The sequence below is a fragment of the Strix uralensis genome, chromosome 4 (genome assembly GCF_047716275.1).
Source record: "Strix uralensis isolate ZFMK-TIS-50842 chromosome 4, bStrUra1, whole genome shotgun sequence".
Lineage (NCBI taxonomy): Eukaryota > Metazoa > Chordata > Aves > Strigiformes > Strigidae > Strix > Strix uralensis.
In genome coordinates this window covers 109,273,264-109,292,897 of record NC_133975.1, presented here as the reverse complement: position 1 = coordinate 109,292,897, position 19,634 = coordinate 109,273,264, and the positions used below count along the sequence as shown (strand labels likewise).

At 40.9% G+C, this 19,634-nt stretch overlaps 1 protein-coding gene across 1 annotated transcript in view; it reads right to left on the bottom strand.

The window, feature by feature from the left end:
* NRXN3 (neurexin 3) overlaps window positions 1-19,634 on the bottom strand; it is a 1,036,119-nt gene that overhangs the window by 613,182 nt on the left and 403,303 nt on the right. The gene's annotated exons all lie outside the window — the stretch shown is intronic.

Genomic DNA, 19,634 nt, shown 5'->3' with positions numbered 1-19,634 from the left:
TCTACCTTGACTTTAGTAAGGCCTTTGACACCGTTTCCCACAGCATTCTCCTGGTGAAACTGGCTGCTCGTGTCTTGGATGGGCACACGTTTTGCTGGGTAAAAAACTGGCTGGATGGCCGGGCCCAAAGAGTTGTGGTGAATCGAGTTAAATCCGGTTGGTGGCCGGTCACGAGTGGTGTCCCCCAGGGCTCGGTTCTGGGGCCACTCCTGTTTAACATCTTTATTGATGATCTAGACGAGGGGATCGAGTGCACCCTCAGTAAGTTTGCAGATGACACCAAGTTGGGTGGGAGTGTTGATCTGCTCGAGGGTAGGGAGGCTCTGCAGAGAGACCTGGACAGGCTGGAGCGATGGGCTAAGGCCAACTGTAGGAGTTTCAATAAGGCCAAATGCCTGGTGCTGCACTTTGGCCACAACAACCCCCAGCAGCGCTACAGGCTGGGGGAGGAGTGGCTGGAGAGCTGCCAGTCAGAGAGGGACCTGGGGGTGTTGATTGACAGCCGGCTGAACATGAGCCAGCAGTGTGCCCAGGTGGCCAAGGCCAATGGCATCCTGGCTTGTATCAGAAATAGCGTGGCCAGCAGGGACAGGGAAGAGATCTTACCCCTGTACTCGGCACTGGTGAGGCTGCACCTCCATTACTGTGTTCAGTTTTGGGCCCCTCACTACAAAAAGGACATTGAATTACTCGAGCGTGTCCAGAGAAGGGCAACGAAGCTGGTGAAGGGTCTGGAGCACATGTCATACGAGGAGTGGCCGAGGGAACTGGGGTTGTTTAGTCTGGAGAAGAGGAGGCTGAGGGGAGACCTCATCGCCCTCTACAACTACCTGAAAGGAGGTTGCAGAGAGCTGGGGATGAGTCTCTTTAACCAAGTAACAAGTGATAGACAAGAGGTAAAGGCCTCAAGTTGCACCAGGGAAGGTTTAGACTAGATATTAGGAAGCATTTCTTTACAGAACGGGTTGTTAGGTGTTGGAATGGGCTGCCCAGGGCAGTGGTGGAGTCCCCATCCCTGGAGGTGTTTAAGAGTAGGGTCGACATAGCGCTGAGGGATATGGTGTAGTTGAGAACGGTCAGTGTTAGGTAATGGTTGGATTAGATGATCTTCAAGGTCTTTTCCAACACAGATGATTCTGTAATTCTGTGACAGCTTTCTAAATCCCCAAACTACTCAAACACAGTTATTCCTTGCAATTACCTAAGCAGGCAACAGTGAATAGGCAAATTCAATCAAATATCGGAATACCACAAACAATGGGAGTAACACCACTGCTTATGGACAAGAAAATTATACCTGCCATAACTTTGAAGTATCTCACTGGATGAGGTCCTTAATACCAGTGATGGGTTTCACTGCTTTGAGCAAGTCATAACTTCACACTATAGTTCAAATCAAGTAAAACACCTCAACAAAAAAAAAAAATCCACCAAATCAAAAGCACCCAAACTAATGAATAAAACCAGAATTTTGATAGGTGAGAAGTAAACAGATGCTTCACCTGACCCAAGCTATCTAGTGCAAGTAAAAAACACATCACAACACAATGTGTACCAGCACAAACACAAAGCCAATTTTCTTCCTCTACAAACCTACAAGCTGTTCACATTTTCATATAGACTACAAAATGTCTTTCCTATAAGCCAACATCACTTAATGCATCTACCGCAAAGGAGTGTCATTACCTAGCTCAGCATTTAAAAAGCCTGCATAGGCCTCCTTTTCAGGGTTTGAGTTCCTTTGTCCAAAAATTACATTCACTTTCCCTCCTTTAGTCCAACCTAAGCATTTTCTTTCAATTAGTCAATGCAGACAGCACACAAAAAAGGGATGCATTCCTGAAAAGTGGTGAACATTTAAAAAAAAAGCTCAAACCCTTTATTATCACATTTCTCTTAGAAGGGCCTCAATTATTGCATTCATAGTCATTTTGAATCTGTTCCCATTATGTTTCATATCTGAAATACTCTTTGAATGGTGATGAAACCTATACATACAGGCAATTACTTCTTTCCTTCTTCATCCTTCCAAAGCAAATATTTATTGTTATAAGCTGTCTACTCATCCTTGTATAAAAATGAGACTTACAAGTGGCTAGGACAGTACTTGCAGTCCAGTCCTTTTGTCTGCTTTTCCACAACCCACGTACACAGTCTTCTTTAAGCTATTCAGATTATGGACAACGTGAAGAATTGTTGATTTCCATCAAAAATCCCAGTTTACCATTATGCCAGCACACAACAGGACTTGTTGCCTCTGCTTTTACCCTCAAAGCACTTACCTATTTGTACATCTACAAAGCAAAATTAAGCTAGCAAGACACTGGAGCATGCATCTTTCAGAAAAAAATAAAATTAGACAGAGAATAGTCCAAGCCACATCAATAGTAAATTCAGATCAGTCTGCATGTATAAAATGCCAGTCAGGCTGTTCTTTCAGGTATGAGGGAAACCTAAACAGTGAGTTAAAAAAGGTCTAAAAAACAAAATGCATAGTTCATTAATGGAAATCATTAGCTCTATTTTTCATACCGAAATTCTCATTTCCTTCCTCTCCCACTGCTCAACCATTTTTACCATACACATAAGAAGTAGCAGATACACAGTGCAATTTAATGCATTTTTTTTAAGAATTTATGTGTAGTAGTAGTTTATTGCTCTGGGCTTTTCTTCTGGCACCCAAGCTCAGATCTTAAATGAAGCTGAAATCCTGCAATATCTACCCATCAGCAAGTGTTCCTCTCTCTTTCTCAAGGCCCAACCTCATTTCATTTGTCAGAAGGTGCACTGTGGGGAGGAAGTAGATGGTCCTGGGAGGCTTGCACACATTTAATTTCTAAAGGGCATATCCCACAGTTTTTCTTTTCAAAATTCAAAAAATGGCTTAGCAAGGAACTATGCACTAAACAAACCTTAAATGGAGACTGATTAAGTAAATTAACATAACAAAAGAGTTAATGGCCTTAAAACTACACAAGAGTAAATTTAGGTAAGATAGAAAGAAACAGCTTCTTAAAGCTAAACGGAATTTTGAAGAGGAAGTACTAATTGAAAAAGGTATGAAAGAACAAAAAAAGGAACATTAAAAGCCAGATTAAATAATACTTCTAGTGAAGCAGCACAATAAAAAAAGTCTGCAGCAGTTTCAGCACAAGTCTGGCCCCTACCAATCATAACCCCTCACATTTACAGATGGGGAATGCAGAAGGAGAAGTGACAGCACCGGTTTATCCATTAGTACCCATTTTTGTGGCATCCCTTTTCACAGAAACATTTAGGTTAGAATGGACCTCTTGAGCTCATCTAGGCCAACCAGCTGGGCTTGAAGCAGGGTGACCCAGTGTAGGTTGCCCAGGAGGATGTCCAGTCACATTTCTGATATCTCCAAAGGTGGAGATGCCACAGCCTCTCTGAGCAACCTGTTTCCAGGTTTAAACACCTCACAGTTTAAAAAAAAAAACAGTTTGTGTTTTTCATCTGTTGACGACATGGAAGTTTTCTTTTTTAATCTCTCTATTCCCTCTGAATCCACCTCTTGTGCTCTTCTTCCTTCCCCCACTACTTCCCAAAATCTTGTCTGAGATCACTTAGGAGGTCCTGGCTAATCTGTGCAAGTCTCCTGCTGGTTTTGCTCAATTTCTTACTTGTTGGGATAGACCTTTCTTGAGCTTGAAGGAGATGATCTTTGAATATCCACCAGCTCTCCTACACCCCTGTTCTCTCCAGGGCTGTATCCCATGGGATTCTTCCAGGTAAATCTCTGAAGTGGCTGAAGTCTGCTCTCCTCAAGTTCAGAGTTTTGGTCCTGCTTTTTTGCTCTGCTCCCTCCACTTAGGATCCTAAAGTGCATCATTTCATGGCCAGCACAGCCAAGTCTGCCTCTGACTTTCACATCCACAACTACTTCTGCCTTGTTTGTTACTATCAGGTCCAGCAGAGCACCCTTCCTTGTTGGCTCCTTGATCATAGAATCATAGAACAGTTTGGGTTGGAAGGTACCTTAAAAATCATCTAGTTCCAACCCCCCTGCCATGGGCACAGACACCTTCCACTAGACCAGGTTGCTCAAAGCCCCATCCAACCTGGCCTTGAACACTTCCCAGGAGGGGGCAGCCACAGCTTCTCTGGGCAACCTGTTCCAGTGCCTCACCACCCTCACAGTAAAGAATTTCTTCCTTATAGCTAATCTAAATCCTTTTTCAGTTTAAAATTGTTATTCCTCATCCTATCACTACATTCCCTGATAAAGAGTCCCTCCCCATCTTTCCTGTAGCTCCCTTTAAGTACTGGAAAGCTGCTATAAGGTCTGCCTGGAGCCTTCTCTTCCCCAGGCTGACCAATCCCAACTCTCTCAGCCTGTCCTCATAAGGGAGATGCCCCAGACCCTTGATCATCTTCATGGCCCTCCTCTGGACCTGCTTGTGCAGGTCCATGTCCTTCTTATGTTGGGGGCCCCAGAGCTGGGGTCTCATGACAGCAGAGGGGGACAATCACCTCCCTCAACCTGCTGGCCACACTTCTCTTGATGCAGCTCAGGATACAGCTGGCTTTCTGGACTGCAAGTGTACGTTGTTGTCTCATATTCAGTTTTCCATCCACTACTACTCCTAAGTCCTTCTCTACAGGGCTGCTCTCACTCAGTCCACTCATAGTCCAGCCTGTATTTGTGCATCAGATCGCCTGGACCCATGTGCAGGACCTTGATCATCTATATCAGGAAGTTGTCATGAACACACTCAGTAGATCTCCTTGAGCCATACTGTATTGTCCTTCCAAAAGAAATGGTGGTTAAAGTTCCCCAAGAACAGGGCCTGTGAATGCAAGACTTCTTCCAGTTGTCTGAAGGCAGCCTCATCTTTATGCTTTTGATCAGGAAGTTGATAACAGATACCCATTACAACACCCCACATGTCAGTCTGCCCACTAGTCTTCACCCATAAATACTTGACTGAGACCTGACAGGTCCCAAGGCAGAGCCCCATGCATAACAGCTGCTCTCTCACACTGAGGGCAGCTCCCTCTCCTTGCCTTCCCAGTCTGTCCTTCATAAAAGGGCTGTATCTCTCCATTATAGCACTCCATCACTTCAGCCATCCCACCATGCCTCCATGATCCAGTGAGGTCATAGCCTTGTAAATTGACATGGACTTCTGACTCGTCCTTTTGGTCTCAAGCAACTGTGCTGCATAACTGAAGCTCTTCCCACCTTCACAAGAAGCTGAAATACACTGGCCCATACACCATCAAGTGCAACAAGCATGCTAATACTCAATGACTTCAGCATAATCACACACAAAATATTCCCTTTCACCAGCTATTCGCTCAGTTAAAAACATATTAATAAAGAGAAATAGCACAGTATGTTACTGGTGGTTGCTAGATTCTATAAACAGAGAAACCTGACAAGTTCAGAAGGGAGAAAAGAGGCAATAAGACAAAATGATGAAGTGAAGAAAGATGAGACCTAAAGCTCAGTAAAAAAGTGATAACATAAAATATACCCCACAGTCAGATATGTGTGAGGGAAAACAGGTAAAATATTGGGTTTATGCCACAGATGTGACAAGATGTTAAGACAGTTTGGGTAAGTATTCTTCCTTCTTCTAAGAGACAAAGAAAGAATTGTACAGATTTGGATGAGTGTTTGTACATCCCCCCTGTTAAAGAGAGTCAGGAAAACACAGCATGCAAGAGGAGTTTCTGTTGTCCTTCTGCAACTGCAGACCTCTGGCTTTTTCCTCCAAAGAACACTGAAGGCAATGGATTAAAGAACATAAAAATTGTAAACTTGAACTCGTCAACTGGATTCTTCTCTCATAGCAGATGGTGAATGGGATATAAATAACCTCTCTTCTACATACAATTTTAATTAAAATTTTAAAAAGAGAGAAAAAAGTTGTGTTTGATATAGTCTACAGAATTATTTAACTGTACCCTCCTACTGTCCAATCTCTGATGTCAGCTCCATGCAGATTGTCTAGGAAATGGCTGTAGTGCTGCATGAGGGCTGTACATCAGAAGACTTTTCTCAAAATAGAAAGTTTAGCTTTGCTTATTTTTTCCCCTCTCATGCTCAAGGTTACGTTTAGACTGCAGTTTGTGCTGCGATCGTCACATCGTGGTCATGACCATTGCCACTGGTAATAATCTGGCATCAGCAGTAGGCTGTTGGTGTAGACTAACCACACACAGGTGCCTGCCTTGCTTCTCAGGACCTATTCCAAGTCCCTGCTGCTGTAGAAATATACCACCATGCCTATCCATATTGCTATGCCAGCAATACCCAAGCTAGTCTAAAGCTAGCTTGGGAACCACAGCAAATGCATATCCACACAGGCTGGGAGGGTCTTTGCCCCTCAGAAGCTACTGAACTTTGCTATCCCTTTGCTACTTTCATAGCAGCTGCTACAAAGGGAGTACCTTGGCAGTACAACCCTACAGCTCTACTACTAATCTGCAAGGCATTTTCTATGCAGTCTATGTGCTTCCCCAGATGGTCTTCAAGGGTATGGGGCGGAGAAAGGCTTCCTGCTGCAGCAGAGGCTCCACAGCTTTCCTCTGGCTCCCAGGCCAGAGTCTGAAGGCTCAGCAGTGTGGTACCCCAGCTTATTCCCTGTAAAAGAAGCAGTGTCCTCTTAGTTTCTAACATGACCAACATGCAGAAATGTTTTTGTAAGCCAACCTGGAGTTCTGTATTCTTACAAAGAGGCACACTGAAGTCAGCCCAAGTTACTCTCAGACAAGTTTCCCTTTTGTGTTGAGCAGCAGCCAGCACACACCTCACATTTCTGGTCTGCAAGTACAGGTTTCAGTTAGTGAGCTAAAAGATATGCTCTATTAATTATAAATAATGTACAGCCGAGAACTCAGAGTTGAGCTGCCTCGGACCAGCATACCCATGAAAGAGACAGACTTCTCTGACATTTACTCACTGCAGTGCTTATAGTCTTGCAAAGATAAGGTAAACTAGAGGGAAAGGCTCCCAACTGTTTTTGAACTTTCAAGTGATCATCAGTATCCAGGTTTCTATAGATAGTATATACATGCATATGGAGTTGAATTATGACAGACTAATTACTTTTATCTCTTAAAAAAAAATGTTATTTTGTTTAAGTGCAAGCACTCTGTAAGAAAAATAAGTGTAATGATATTATTATTGTCTTCACAGAACCACTTCGCTTTTGTCTACATTTTCCTCCTGTGAAGTGTCACCGCACTGCCCATTAGATGTATTTTAAAACACAGCTGATCGCCAGCCAAGCCAAGCCATGCGTCAGGCTCGCCCCTCGCACAAGGAGCGCATACCGGTGCTGTCACTAGATGGAGCTCATTACCTACCAAAGCAACAAAATATTACAGGGTTATAAGAAAGCAGGAGTTGGAGAAACAATGTAACTCAACCAAATTTATATTCAAACAAGCTATTTAGGTTGTTTGCGTTCTTGTTTCATTTTTCAAAATGGTTCCATATGTTCTTAACAATAAATCACAGCAGATGGATAGGACATGGAGAGAGGCAGAAAGGTAAGCCTCCTTTTCTCCGTTCATTCTAGTTAATGTATATAACGCCCACAGTTGACGGATCTGCATGTAAATAAACCGTATTCGTGTCTTATCTGCTTGTTTCTGGGGTTAATCTTTTCCACTGAGGTAAATCCAAATTATAATTCCTACTTTATTAGATGAGAACTGAAATCTAGAAAGCTCAGAGCTAAACATCAAAATTTGAATCAATTAGAGATCAATTCCGTAGTTGCAGTATATACTCAATACATTCCAAGCTTGAGCTAGAATTATGAAATGTTCAGGTCCTACAAAAATTAAATCTCAGTAGGCTAAATCTCCAACCAAATTTACAAATTCCCATCGATTTCACTAGCAACCGAATGCCTATAACCTTTGAGGATTCACACTTAAATGATCTAAGATTATAGCTTTTTGCTAGTCTTGAGAAAAGATCTAGGTTTTCAGTCCTTTGCCTAAATCAAAAAAAAAAGACCTTTTCTTAATATTAACAAAGGTAAATGGCTCCAGAAAGAATTCCTATCTACTCTTAAGTTAAAAGACCAGGATGCAGTGTAGTAAGACTTGTGGAAACCAAGGGACTCATCTCCCCTCAATATGTTCTTTATTAGCGAGTGGGTGGACAGAAATGCACAGCTGAAAAAGGGCTTTGGTGCTATTCTGAACTGCAAAGAGACCAAAGTGCTAAGGGTAGAGAGGTTTCTAAAATAAGACAACTCTGCTTAACAAGTTGATGCTGTCAGAAAGGTTTGCAGATAACAGCATTTTGTGGTTAATGGACAGTTTTCCAACTGCTCACGTGGCCTCACTTGCAGTTTACACATACAAAGTGTCTTACAGCCACTTAAAGAGCAGTAGAAAGGACACACAGTGCAAGAAGGCAGTGACATCTTTACTCCCCACACACTGCTTTCACACCAAAACATTCCCCAAACTGCAAAATGTGTAACCAATGGTACTTGAGACATCAGTGATCCTTTTCAAATCTAACAATCAGATCAGGGATAGTATTTCAGACAGAACTGGCTTTAAGCAGATAGGAGAATAAAGGTGAACAAAACCCAAAAATCATGCCATAGTGGACTCTTCACTTGATCTGGGGTAAGTCTGCCGAAGATCAGCCAAAATTAAGAGTCCTGATGCAGGTACAAAGGAAAGCCGCTGTAAGCAATCACAGAGAGAGGAATCTGTGTATGTGAGAAGCATCTTCCAAGCCCCTGGGATGGAAAGGCTGGCATAAAAATTAAATGAGTACAAGTCTCATATCTCCCCTATGTATATTCTATTCCATGAAGAGAAAATTATAACCTAATCCTAGATGCACTTTTATCCAGATGAATTTTCTATTAAAGAGCTGCGGTTAAGCTCTTTGCCTTGATGCTATCTCGTGGTAATGAGTTTCAATTTTTAGGTATGAAACATGACGAAAGTACTTTATTTTATCAGTTACTGTTGAATCTGCTGCCTTTCAGTTTTAGTTCCATATTTTGGGTTCTTCTATTACTTCAAGAGAAAAAGAGCACCCCATGTATCTTCTCAGCACCATTCATTACTCTGAGTAGCTCTGTCATTGTCTGCCACTCACAACCTATATAATTGATATAGTCTCAGTCTCTCCTAGGAGTATGACTTTGTTGGCAACCTTTTATTATCACTTGGTTCTGAAAGAAAAATAAGAAAAGATTATACTGTCAGGAGGAATTTTCCTATTGTAGCTAAGTTTTACCTAAACAGGTAAATATATTTAGAAGCATAGAATATCGAAGATGAAAAAGAGTAAGACTGGTTGCATGAAATGGAAGGAAATACCTCACTGGAGACTATATGAACAGTAAATAAAAAACTACAATCAAACATTAAGCACAGTGAGAATCCAAATCATATATGTAGTGAACTTGCAGTTAGCAAACAAGCACTAATCCACTTAATCCAGTATCCTATTTTTGAATGTGGCCGTTGCCACAGTATAATGCCATAGTATATGAAGAGCAAGAGCAGCACACTGTTCTCTACATCAGGTCTCTTTCCAACCTTTTTGTTGTTAGAGGTTGACTATGAAATCTGAAGCATAATATTGCCCTCAAACCTCTATGATAAACAGTGAAATAGAATCTAATCATCTATACAGAAGACCTATGTTTTCAAACCTCAATAAATTCTCAACCTCAATGATTACAACTTAATTGTTTGAAAAGTATTTTCTTTCATTAATTTTGCTTTTCTATCCTTCCATTTTTAGCAGGATTTTATTAGGGTTTTAATTGGTTTTGTAAAGCTATATTTCCTGTATCATTCATTATTTTAAATACTTTGGTCCTTCCTTTCTGCTGAAAAATAGTTACAGTTTTGAAACACAAAAAGTTTATTTACATCCCATCTTCCCACAGTTCCACACGATGAAATGTCTTGCTTTAGCTAGAAATGTAATCTCAGATTTTCAGAAACTAAGAACTAAGTATTTGTAGAAGGAAATAAGGTCACAGAAACTATAGGTGCCGTGCAGCTCTAAAATTACAAAGAATCCTCTCCTCACAAAGTAAGGATTCCAAGCAGTTGGAAATTTGTTCTGCAACTAGAAAAAAAAAACCTAGACCTTAAAAAAAAAATCCCCAAAAGGAATATTACACTTTTAAATGCCCTGTATCTCCCAGACCTTGTGAGTTTTAACATCAAAGCTTGAATTGTTGTGCATATTTATACCTAATAACTAGCTGGAGACTTGAAGTGGATTTTGTCCCTATCTTTTCTTCCCCCATATTTAAACTGAAACCTGTAAAGCTTTTCCAAAGGACAATTTTGATTACTCTGGCCTCCAATGGATTTTTTTTCCTTCCATTTCTTTATCCTCAAGGGGAATAAAGGGCAGAGAATAAAGCAGCCTTTCTAGTCCTTTATGTTTCAACTGAAAAAAAAAAATAAAAAACACATTAATAAAAGATCCTGGAATGCTGTGAAATGGAGGGAAAAATAAACGAAAATTGAAGAGAGGTAGTTAAACACCCCTACAGTCCTGTTGGCAACTATCCAGCATTGATACATTCAGGAAATAGGAAATTTTAAAATGAAGTATTATTTTTAAATATTATTGCTTTTTAGCCTTTTGTTCGGTTTCCATTCTCCAATAGCCTTCCACCTCACTTTATGACAGAGGCAGAAGAGGAGAAAAATCCATTCTGTAAATCACAAGATAATTTCTAGACTAAATTCTGTCCTCAGCCTGCATTCAGGGTTACATTTGCCAGCTAGCCACTGCTAGACATCAAACTTTCTAGTAGCAGAGAGTGTGGGGAGAACTTCCTGACCAGCTCATCCTCAGCATGTTATTCCTCTTCCAGAAAAGGATCCATTTAGATAAGAAGGTCACTCTTAACTCGAATACTTAAAACCTAAGCTGCAAGTCTAGGTAAATGCTTTATTTCCATCTCCAAGACAACTATATTCACCCTGAACAGATATCACTCGTCATCTAAACGAATTCCAAAACACTTATACTTCATCGGTTAAATAAATCATTTCACATACTACTGAAGTGCATCCAGCTCTTAAGTGAAACATAACACAACGTTACAGTGTAATACAGCAAGCAAAAACTGTCACTACTAAGGGTAGCTGAAGAAGGAAGAACTGGAAATTTGGAGACAAGTGATACCGCTTAATGTTCCCATCCTCAACAAATTCCAGTGAACAGAGCCAGGTTTGCTTTCTCAAGCCACACAGGTATCTGCTGAATCAGAGGACAGTCACACAGTATATCAGCATCAAAACAGCATTGTTGTTCCAAGTATACATCATATCAAGTCATAATAAAAATATAATAAAAGATATGAGGTGCTATGACTACCTAGATATCTGCAGTATCGTCAACAACCACATACGTTTCTCAGCAGCAGCTATAGCCCTACTACATATTTATCTCTCCCCTGCCCTGGTCTTGCCAGGTCCATGCAGTTTTACTTAGCACAACATACAGCTGCCTAAGCACATGTGTCTTGCACCACTTAAAATGTGTTAGTGTTATGTGAGGCATCTGCACAGGACTGGAAAATATGACAGAGAACGTGAGGGAAAGCCACACCTTTCTGGAGTGCCAACTAAAGGTCAGGCAGGCTACCGAAGGATATTTAAAATGACCCTGTACACAGCTCTGCAGTGGGTTGAATCCCATCCCTGCACAGCTATCCCAACCCAACAGTTTGGAGAGGCTGGAGACAGCCCGCACACCTTCTCTGCTGCTCCAGCTGGCCGAGCTCCTCCCAGCAAAGCACAGGTGAGAAAAATTGCTGATGTGAAGTGATCAGACTTTGCAGCTCATGCAGTCAGGGACAGTCCAAGGAGACCACTGACACTGACTGCTGCTTTTGAGAGAAGGAACCCTGGGAGACATGAACAAGGTCCTCTCATCCATACTTCATTCTGGGAGAGAAGTACCCCAGAAGCAGGTTTCAAATGTATGAATCAGCTGGGGCCCAGAAGGACTGTCCTAGGGCTGAAAGACACACTTCTCATGCAGGCCACCACTCCAGATTCTGATGACGTAATTTAACTTGATAGTAGTACAGTGGGTTTTAGCACTGGTAGTATGAAATACTAAGAACATATGGCTCCACAGCCAAATGGAAAGCCATCAGCCACAGCATCACCAGCAGCCCTACAGCTTACAACAAATGCAAATTTTGAAGCATCTCAGCCACATTCACAGACTATCCAGTCTGACAAGATCACAACTCCAGTAGGAAGAGCTATAGACAATTTAATGGGTAAAAATACACAAGTTCCCACTCTGAATGACTGATTTGGAAGGCATCACAGTGAATTTCAGATCACCACACCCACACACTCAGAATAAGGTGAGAGAGACTTATAAAATCACAGGCCAAATTAGTCCATCCGGTCCAATTCACACATTTGCTATCCTAGTGGAATACACAACTTTTCTGTGGAAATTCCTATATTTGTTTTTGAAGAGTTGATGTGATTTTTGGATTTTTTTAAATATGTAAATCACTTTTGCCAGACAAAATGCAAATTAAAGTCTAGTTTTTATCAGCACCAGTCTGAAAACAAACACAAACTAATCGCATTTCAATCCTTCCACTTTCATCTTAACTTCCTCATCTCTTCTTCGAAGCCCAATCTGAAGAGGAGAGGTTGCTGTTCCATAACAAGTACTAAGATGCATTAAATCCTCCTTCCTGCAACACAGATTCTTCATTTCATCCAGTTCTCTAAGCGCAGAATTTTGTTCACAACTACCCACTAAGGAGCTCACCTTGAGTCCAGAGATCACTGCATGCATGGGTAACATCAAAAGCTACTGAAGTGATAACAGCACTGGTAAATTTGGTAGACAGGAATCTACCCAAATGGATATATACCAACCATCCTGAGGGGCCAAGGATAGACTGTATACTATTGTTATTCTCATGAAAAAAAGAGCAGTGCTATGAGAAACAAAGTCTTCGGGTCTTTTAACGCATCTCAGGAGGGCCAATTCCTAAATTCCTGGATCCTAGAACCAAAACAAGGACAGGTCTCTAGCAATATCCAGACTAAGAAAGGCAAGACATCAATTCAAGTTTACTACCTCATCTTACAGAATATGCCCTCACAGACTAAAACTCATATAACTATGTGACAACACCTACTGCAGAAGCAGATATTAACAAGAAGTTATCTGTAATGATTTATTTATTGATGTACCACAGACTGAAATCTCCATGTAGTATACTGCCCTGTTAATTCTGCCTGGCTTGTTCAATTATTAATTTAGCTGTGCTGTTTTCTTGTTATTTTGATTTCAAATTAATAAACAGCTTTAGTGACCTGTGTTTCTGTTAACAACAATTAAAATTATAAAATACAATTAAAAATCAATAGATAAATGACAAGAGCTTTTATTTTTTCCCCAAATGCAACTTAAACCAAACAAGAGGCAACAGAAGAGCGTACATTGAAATCTCCTCTCCTGTATCTGGAAGAAAATCAGACATTGTCTAAATATCCAAATGCTTCCTAATGAGAAGTACACAGGACGACAAGGAAAACCATGGACAATAGCAATGCAGGCATAAAGAAGATTTCTCCAGACAGATCTAGATCTCCCAGAGCTGTGCAGCATACAGATCCTCAAGGTATCACCAACCAAGTAGGGCAAAAACACTGGTAAAAGTCACAGCCAATATCTGTATTCCCCATAATTGAGCTACGTTGACAGAGCATGACCTCGTTCTGCACTAACTTCTGTGTCTCTCCACCACACTCCATTTCATGGTGAAAATATCCCTTTCAACATAAGCCTCCCCTCCATCTCTGCAGGTATTTCACACAGACCTTAACTGAGAGTTAAAAGATATTCCACATAAAAGAAGCTTTGGTGAAGAGAAACCTAAAGTCAGTCTCCAAGAATGGGATGGGAAAGGAGGGGAGTCCACCTAATAAGCAAATATTCTCACCATTTTCTTGGTAAGGATCCACAGCAAGGCAGAGGTTTTCACTGTGTGACCATGAGGTACTGGTGATCTGTTATTTCTATTCAAATTGTAATTAAAAAAAAAAAAAGTCATATATCCATGGCAGTGGATTGAGACACAAATACAGGCCAGGTTCTTTTCTATGCTCTTCGCCAACTTCCCTTTAAACCTCTATCTGTTCATCCTTAATCTATTAACTGAGACAATATTCTCTTTCTCGTTAAATACTATAATACAAAATGCATCAGACAGAAATGTGTCAAAAATAACTGTGTCAGAAATAAATGGCAAAACACATGCAACTGAAGCAGGAGACAGTCCCCACCATTCAGGCACCAATCTGAGCGCTGCTCCACACAGAAGGCCTCTGCATGTTTTAGATGACTGAGCAGAGCCTAAAGGCTACTGCTAAGTTTGTTCTTCTGTAAACATAGCTCTGGCCCCATGCTCAGATGACACCAACATTGAACAGACAACAAAAATACAAGTGGATAGACATAATCTGTAAATTTGCAGTGGCCCTCAGTGATTAGAGACATTAGGACAGTAAGCATATTCGACCTCTACTCTGTTCCCTATGACTTACACACGTAGAGTAAGTTTTGCCCTAGGCATTTGTTTGACATAAACTTATCCAGCAAGCACTGGCAAAGTCTTTTCAGTAAATGAAAGATGAGGATGTCTCTTACAGATATGAGAAGGTGGTGGTCTGTTTGTGGAAAGCAGAGCAATGAAGCCACAAGGAGAGAAGCTTTGCTTGCAGACTAGATGTGCAACAGAAGAATTAAGATAAACGTACCATCTATTTTTTTCTGAATTAGAGAACATATTACTTCAAGAATATCAGTCCATTTTACACAAACTAAACTCTGGAGGAGAGAAGGCTGCAGTGTTAAGGGAAACACAAGCATCACCAACAACATTCATGTGCACACCCACAAGTCCCAATGCATCCCTACATGACTTGAGAGGTATGCACAGGAAAAGTCTGAAGTTACTCCATAGTTAGAATACTCAATGCTTCTTTCTCTAACAGAGATAACAGAAGACAAAATAGAAAGGATTCCTCAGGCTCTGTCATATGCTAGGAACTGTACTTACACGTTCAGCATTCCTCATGTTAAATCCATTTGCTATTAAAAGATTAAGTTCTTCCACCTTTAACCTTGTGACAAAGGACACTGAAGAAAGAAGACAGAGTATCTATGTGTCTTCCATTTTGACCCTCGACCAGAAAGACCAGTCTTCAGGAATCCCAGGGCCCTGTGACCAGAGGGAAAGCTTGGAATATGGAAGACTTACCCTCAGTGGAAGGGAACTAGATTAGGAAACACTTAAAGAAACAGGACATATGCAAGTCCATGGACCTGATGGGATAACACAAATGCTAAGGGAGTTGGCTGCTGCCATTGCAAGGGCACTCTCTGTTATATTTGAAAGGTCATGGTAATTAGGAGATGTTCCTGAAGATGGGAAGGAAGAAAATGTCCTGTCCTCATGGTGGGCAAGAAAGAGAACCCAGTGAAGTACAGATCAGTCAGCCTCATCTCCGTCCCTGGGACACAAAGGGTTCTGCACAACCCTTTCAAACATATTTGAGATGAGAATGCAATTGGAAGTAGTCAGCAGACGATGGCACAAAGAGCACCCTCAGCAAGGTCACAGATGACACAACCAAGGGAGGAGTGGCTCATACACCAGATGGGTGTGCTGCAATTCAGAGGGACCTGGACAGGCTGGAGAATTGGGCTGACAGGAACCTCATGAAGTTCAATAGTTGGAAATGCAGCTCTGCACCTGAGGATGAATAACCTCAGGCATCAGTAGTTGCTTTCTAGCTGGTTGGCCCCAGTATCTCGTCTGAAAAGAACCTGGGGGTCCTGGTGGGAAACAAGCAGAACACGAGCCAGAAATATGCTTTGGTGACACAGAAGGCCTCCTGGGCTGCATGAGGGAAAATGTTGCCAGCAGCTTGAGGGAGGTGATCCCTCCCCTCTGCTCAGCACTGAGGAAGCCACACCTGGAGTGCTGTGTCCAGTGCTGGGCTCCCCAGTAGAGGGAAGACACGGACTCACAGAAATAAGCCCAGTGCAAGGACATGAAGATGATTAAGAGAGTGGAGCATCTTTCATGCAATGAGAGGTTGAGGGAACTGGCACTGTTCAGTCTGGAGAAAAGAGGACTTGGGGACATGGTGGGGGGCAATCTTATTAATGTGTATAAATATTTGATGGGAAAGAGTACAGAAGTCTGAGCAGTGCCCAGCAAAGAGATGAGATGCAATGGGTACAAATTGAAATTCCATCTGAAAAAAACAAACACACATCCAAACAAAAAAAAAACAAAACCAAAAAAATCAACTTTTGTTTTTTGCTGTGTGGATGTTCAAACACCGGAACAAGTTGCCCAGAGAGATTGTGGAGTTTCCATCTTTGGAGACATTCCAAACACATTGGACATGGCCTTGGGCAACCTGCTCCAGTTGACCGTGCCTGAGCAGGGAGATTAACAAGGTCATCTACTAATGTCCCTTCCAACCCCAAATACTTTTGATTTTGACATTTATTTTTAGTTATCATAATGTGTTGGATCCAAAAATATAAAAAGGTGACAAAGCCGTGTATGTTTTCATGCGCTTCAGTGGAAATGAGGTATAATAGATGACTCTCCAACAAAGCATATGCTCCTACCAGTACATTTCTTCCTCTGAGATGCAGTTAAAGATAATATCTTAAAATTGATGTCTCTAAAAAACCAAACCAAAACACAGCTTACAAAAGACATTTTAACTGTACCCTGTGTCTGGGAGAACAGGTTGTTTTCTATAGTCTGTGTTTTAACAGCTACATTGTTGTCCAGTAGATCTGTAACTATAATTTTTCTTCCTTGATTATGTTATTCTTAACAACAAGACAACTCTTAATCAAAGTCTTGTTTTTCTAATGACTTAGCTGCAGCCAGAACACCCCACATTCTCAGCAATGTACCATCCCATGCATACAAACCAATGACTTGCATTTTTTGTTTTATATTTACATTTTCACAGTTTTGTCTGTTTGGATTTTGGTTTTGGTTCTTTTTCTTTTTTATTAGAAATGAAACCTTCTGGGATCATATATGAAATGGCAGGTTAGAAGCATTCTACTTTTCTAGTCTCTGATTAACTAACAAGGAATGGCTGAGACAGAGGTCAGTACATTTTGAATGACATACACACAGAAAAAGGCTTAAAAGCTTTACAGGACCCAACATCTCTTCTGAGGCTTCCATTCACCAATAAGTGCTGTCAGGTCCACAGGTGAATTACACTGGATGCAACCTCCTTGCTTTCAGGTGTTAGCAATGAGAATGGGTACAGGGGAGGAATTCACCTTACCTTTTTCAGAAGCATCATCTGCTGATGTTTTTCAAAAGCATTTTATATAGAGTTATTCAAGGTTTTACCATGGAATATTACTGAAAACATACCTACTTTTGGTGCATATGTCCTCTGTCACCTACCACAGATGAGCTTCAGGAATACAAGGCACCAAGCATAGGACTTCTAACCAAAGTAGAGAAAGTACCAGAAAGCTCATTCAACAGGAATGGACAGGAAGCGAGTAAAATGAGATTTTACCGGGAGGCCATGCTCACAGATATTCACAGCAAACCATCTTTCTCTTGAAGGACACATTCTGCGTCATCAGAAGCTTGTAGCTTCTCCAAGCATGGCTTACCAAAACAACCTCAGCTGCTGGGAGCCTTCCTGCTCTTTTATTTATTTTTCTTTTCTTTAAAGACGTAGAAACAAAAGAAATCCAAGCTACCCAGACGTGCAAGACAAATTAATTCACAGCAGCACAAGCTGTATCACTTAGTCAAAGGAATGTTCTAAACACCTGTTTATGAGCAAAACCGGTCATAGAAACAGTTGTAAGCAGCAAACAGGAGCTAACAACAACAATTTCCCATTCTTTTCCAGACACATAATGACATTTAAATCACATAGCATCACAGAAGAATTGTATAGAGCTGATGGTAACTGACGTAATTACTTGTATGCATTTCTCCACTACATAGTGTTGTGCTGTAAAACCAAGTATGTTAAAAGTAAACAGAACTTTTGAAATCCTAAAGCAATAGTAGGACAATCCCTGCTGGATCCTTTTAACCTGTAGATGGAAAGAAAATAACTGCTTCAAAGTTTTAAAATTTAAATACATAATTTAAACCTCAGGCAGACACTGAAACAAAACTTCACAAGTTCCTTATGGTTAAATGCGTTCAGAGCAGAGATGAGATACAAAGAGGTAATGAATGCTTATGTGATTAAAGATGAAGACAAAAAAAAAAAAGAACCACTAGGGAAAATATACAGTCATATTTTTCTCTTTCTTTCAAAAAAAGTAAAATCTTTCACCTGCAGATCTTTGATTGACCAGAGCAGGGAAAAAAACACATCAGTAAATCCAACTCACAGAAAATACTCTTCCCTTGATATACATTAGCATTGGCAAAAACATAAGGGAAGCAATGAACAACATGCTGACGGTATTCTCTCAGAGGGGATTTCTGTTTACAAAGACTCCACGACTCCTAACTGAAGACAGCTTTTACTAATAAATCTTCGAATGCTATGTATCTGCCACATACAGGGACCTTGTATTTCTGTTCTGGGGTGGGAAGAGGAAAGAAGCTCAGCAGTCAAATGTGTCTCTAGTGTCATACTGACCTGTGGGTAAACTGTAACACCACATGATAAAAAATCCAGTTCACTTTGATCACAGTCACTTACAAATACATGTAAAACAATGTCTGATGAAGAACTTCAGGGGTGAAACACACCCATCTCACATATATATAATAAATACATGATTCCAGGTGATGAAACTCATCAGGCTAAGTAGTGAGCCATGTCAGAGGATTGTTATCAATGGAGTATCTTGTATTAATCATAGAAGATATGTAGAGAGGGCACAGCATCCTCCATGCACAAAGAAAGAAGGTTCCAAAGCTATTGCTTCTTCCATTCGCCTAAACTTTCAAATAAACAATGTTCAAAAGATTTCTATTTGACTCTCCCTCTGAGAGCTTTTTTTGATTCAAACTGAAGTAAGTGGCAGTGGGGAAAATCCTAATGACCTAGAGTGTAACAGGAAACCCCTAAAAAACCCCAAAGCATCCCCCGCCCAACACATTCCAATTTGACACAACCTTTACCAATGCTCCAGACAAGCATGAAAGCTGCAATGGCTATTTCCAGAGCCATGACTGTCAACAGATTGAAGGAGTCTCATAGGTACTTTTTAAAGATTAAGACAATTGGGTATTTTATTGCTCTACATAGCTCAACCTGAGCTGTTTAATGCATCTTATTGCTTTTTAGTGATTAATCCTTCATCCTGGTTCTCTATGTTAGCAATTTATCAGGATGGCACACAGGCTGAGATAACTTTGTTATATCAGATGGTATTTCAACAGCTAATCAAATAACATGCTCTCTGTACATTTGTAAAACAGCCTTTCTATTAAGCACAAATAGAGGAAACCCAAGTGATGCCAAAGCTGCACTAATGGGGCACTAATTTTTTCTTCCCAGGCATAGCACTTGGTCTTCAGAAAGAAGGGAACCAGGCCACACACCTCTAAAAGCCTTTG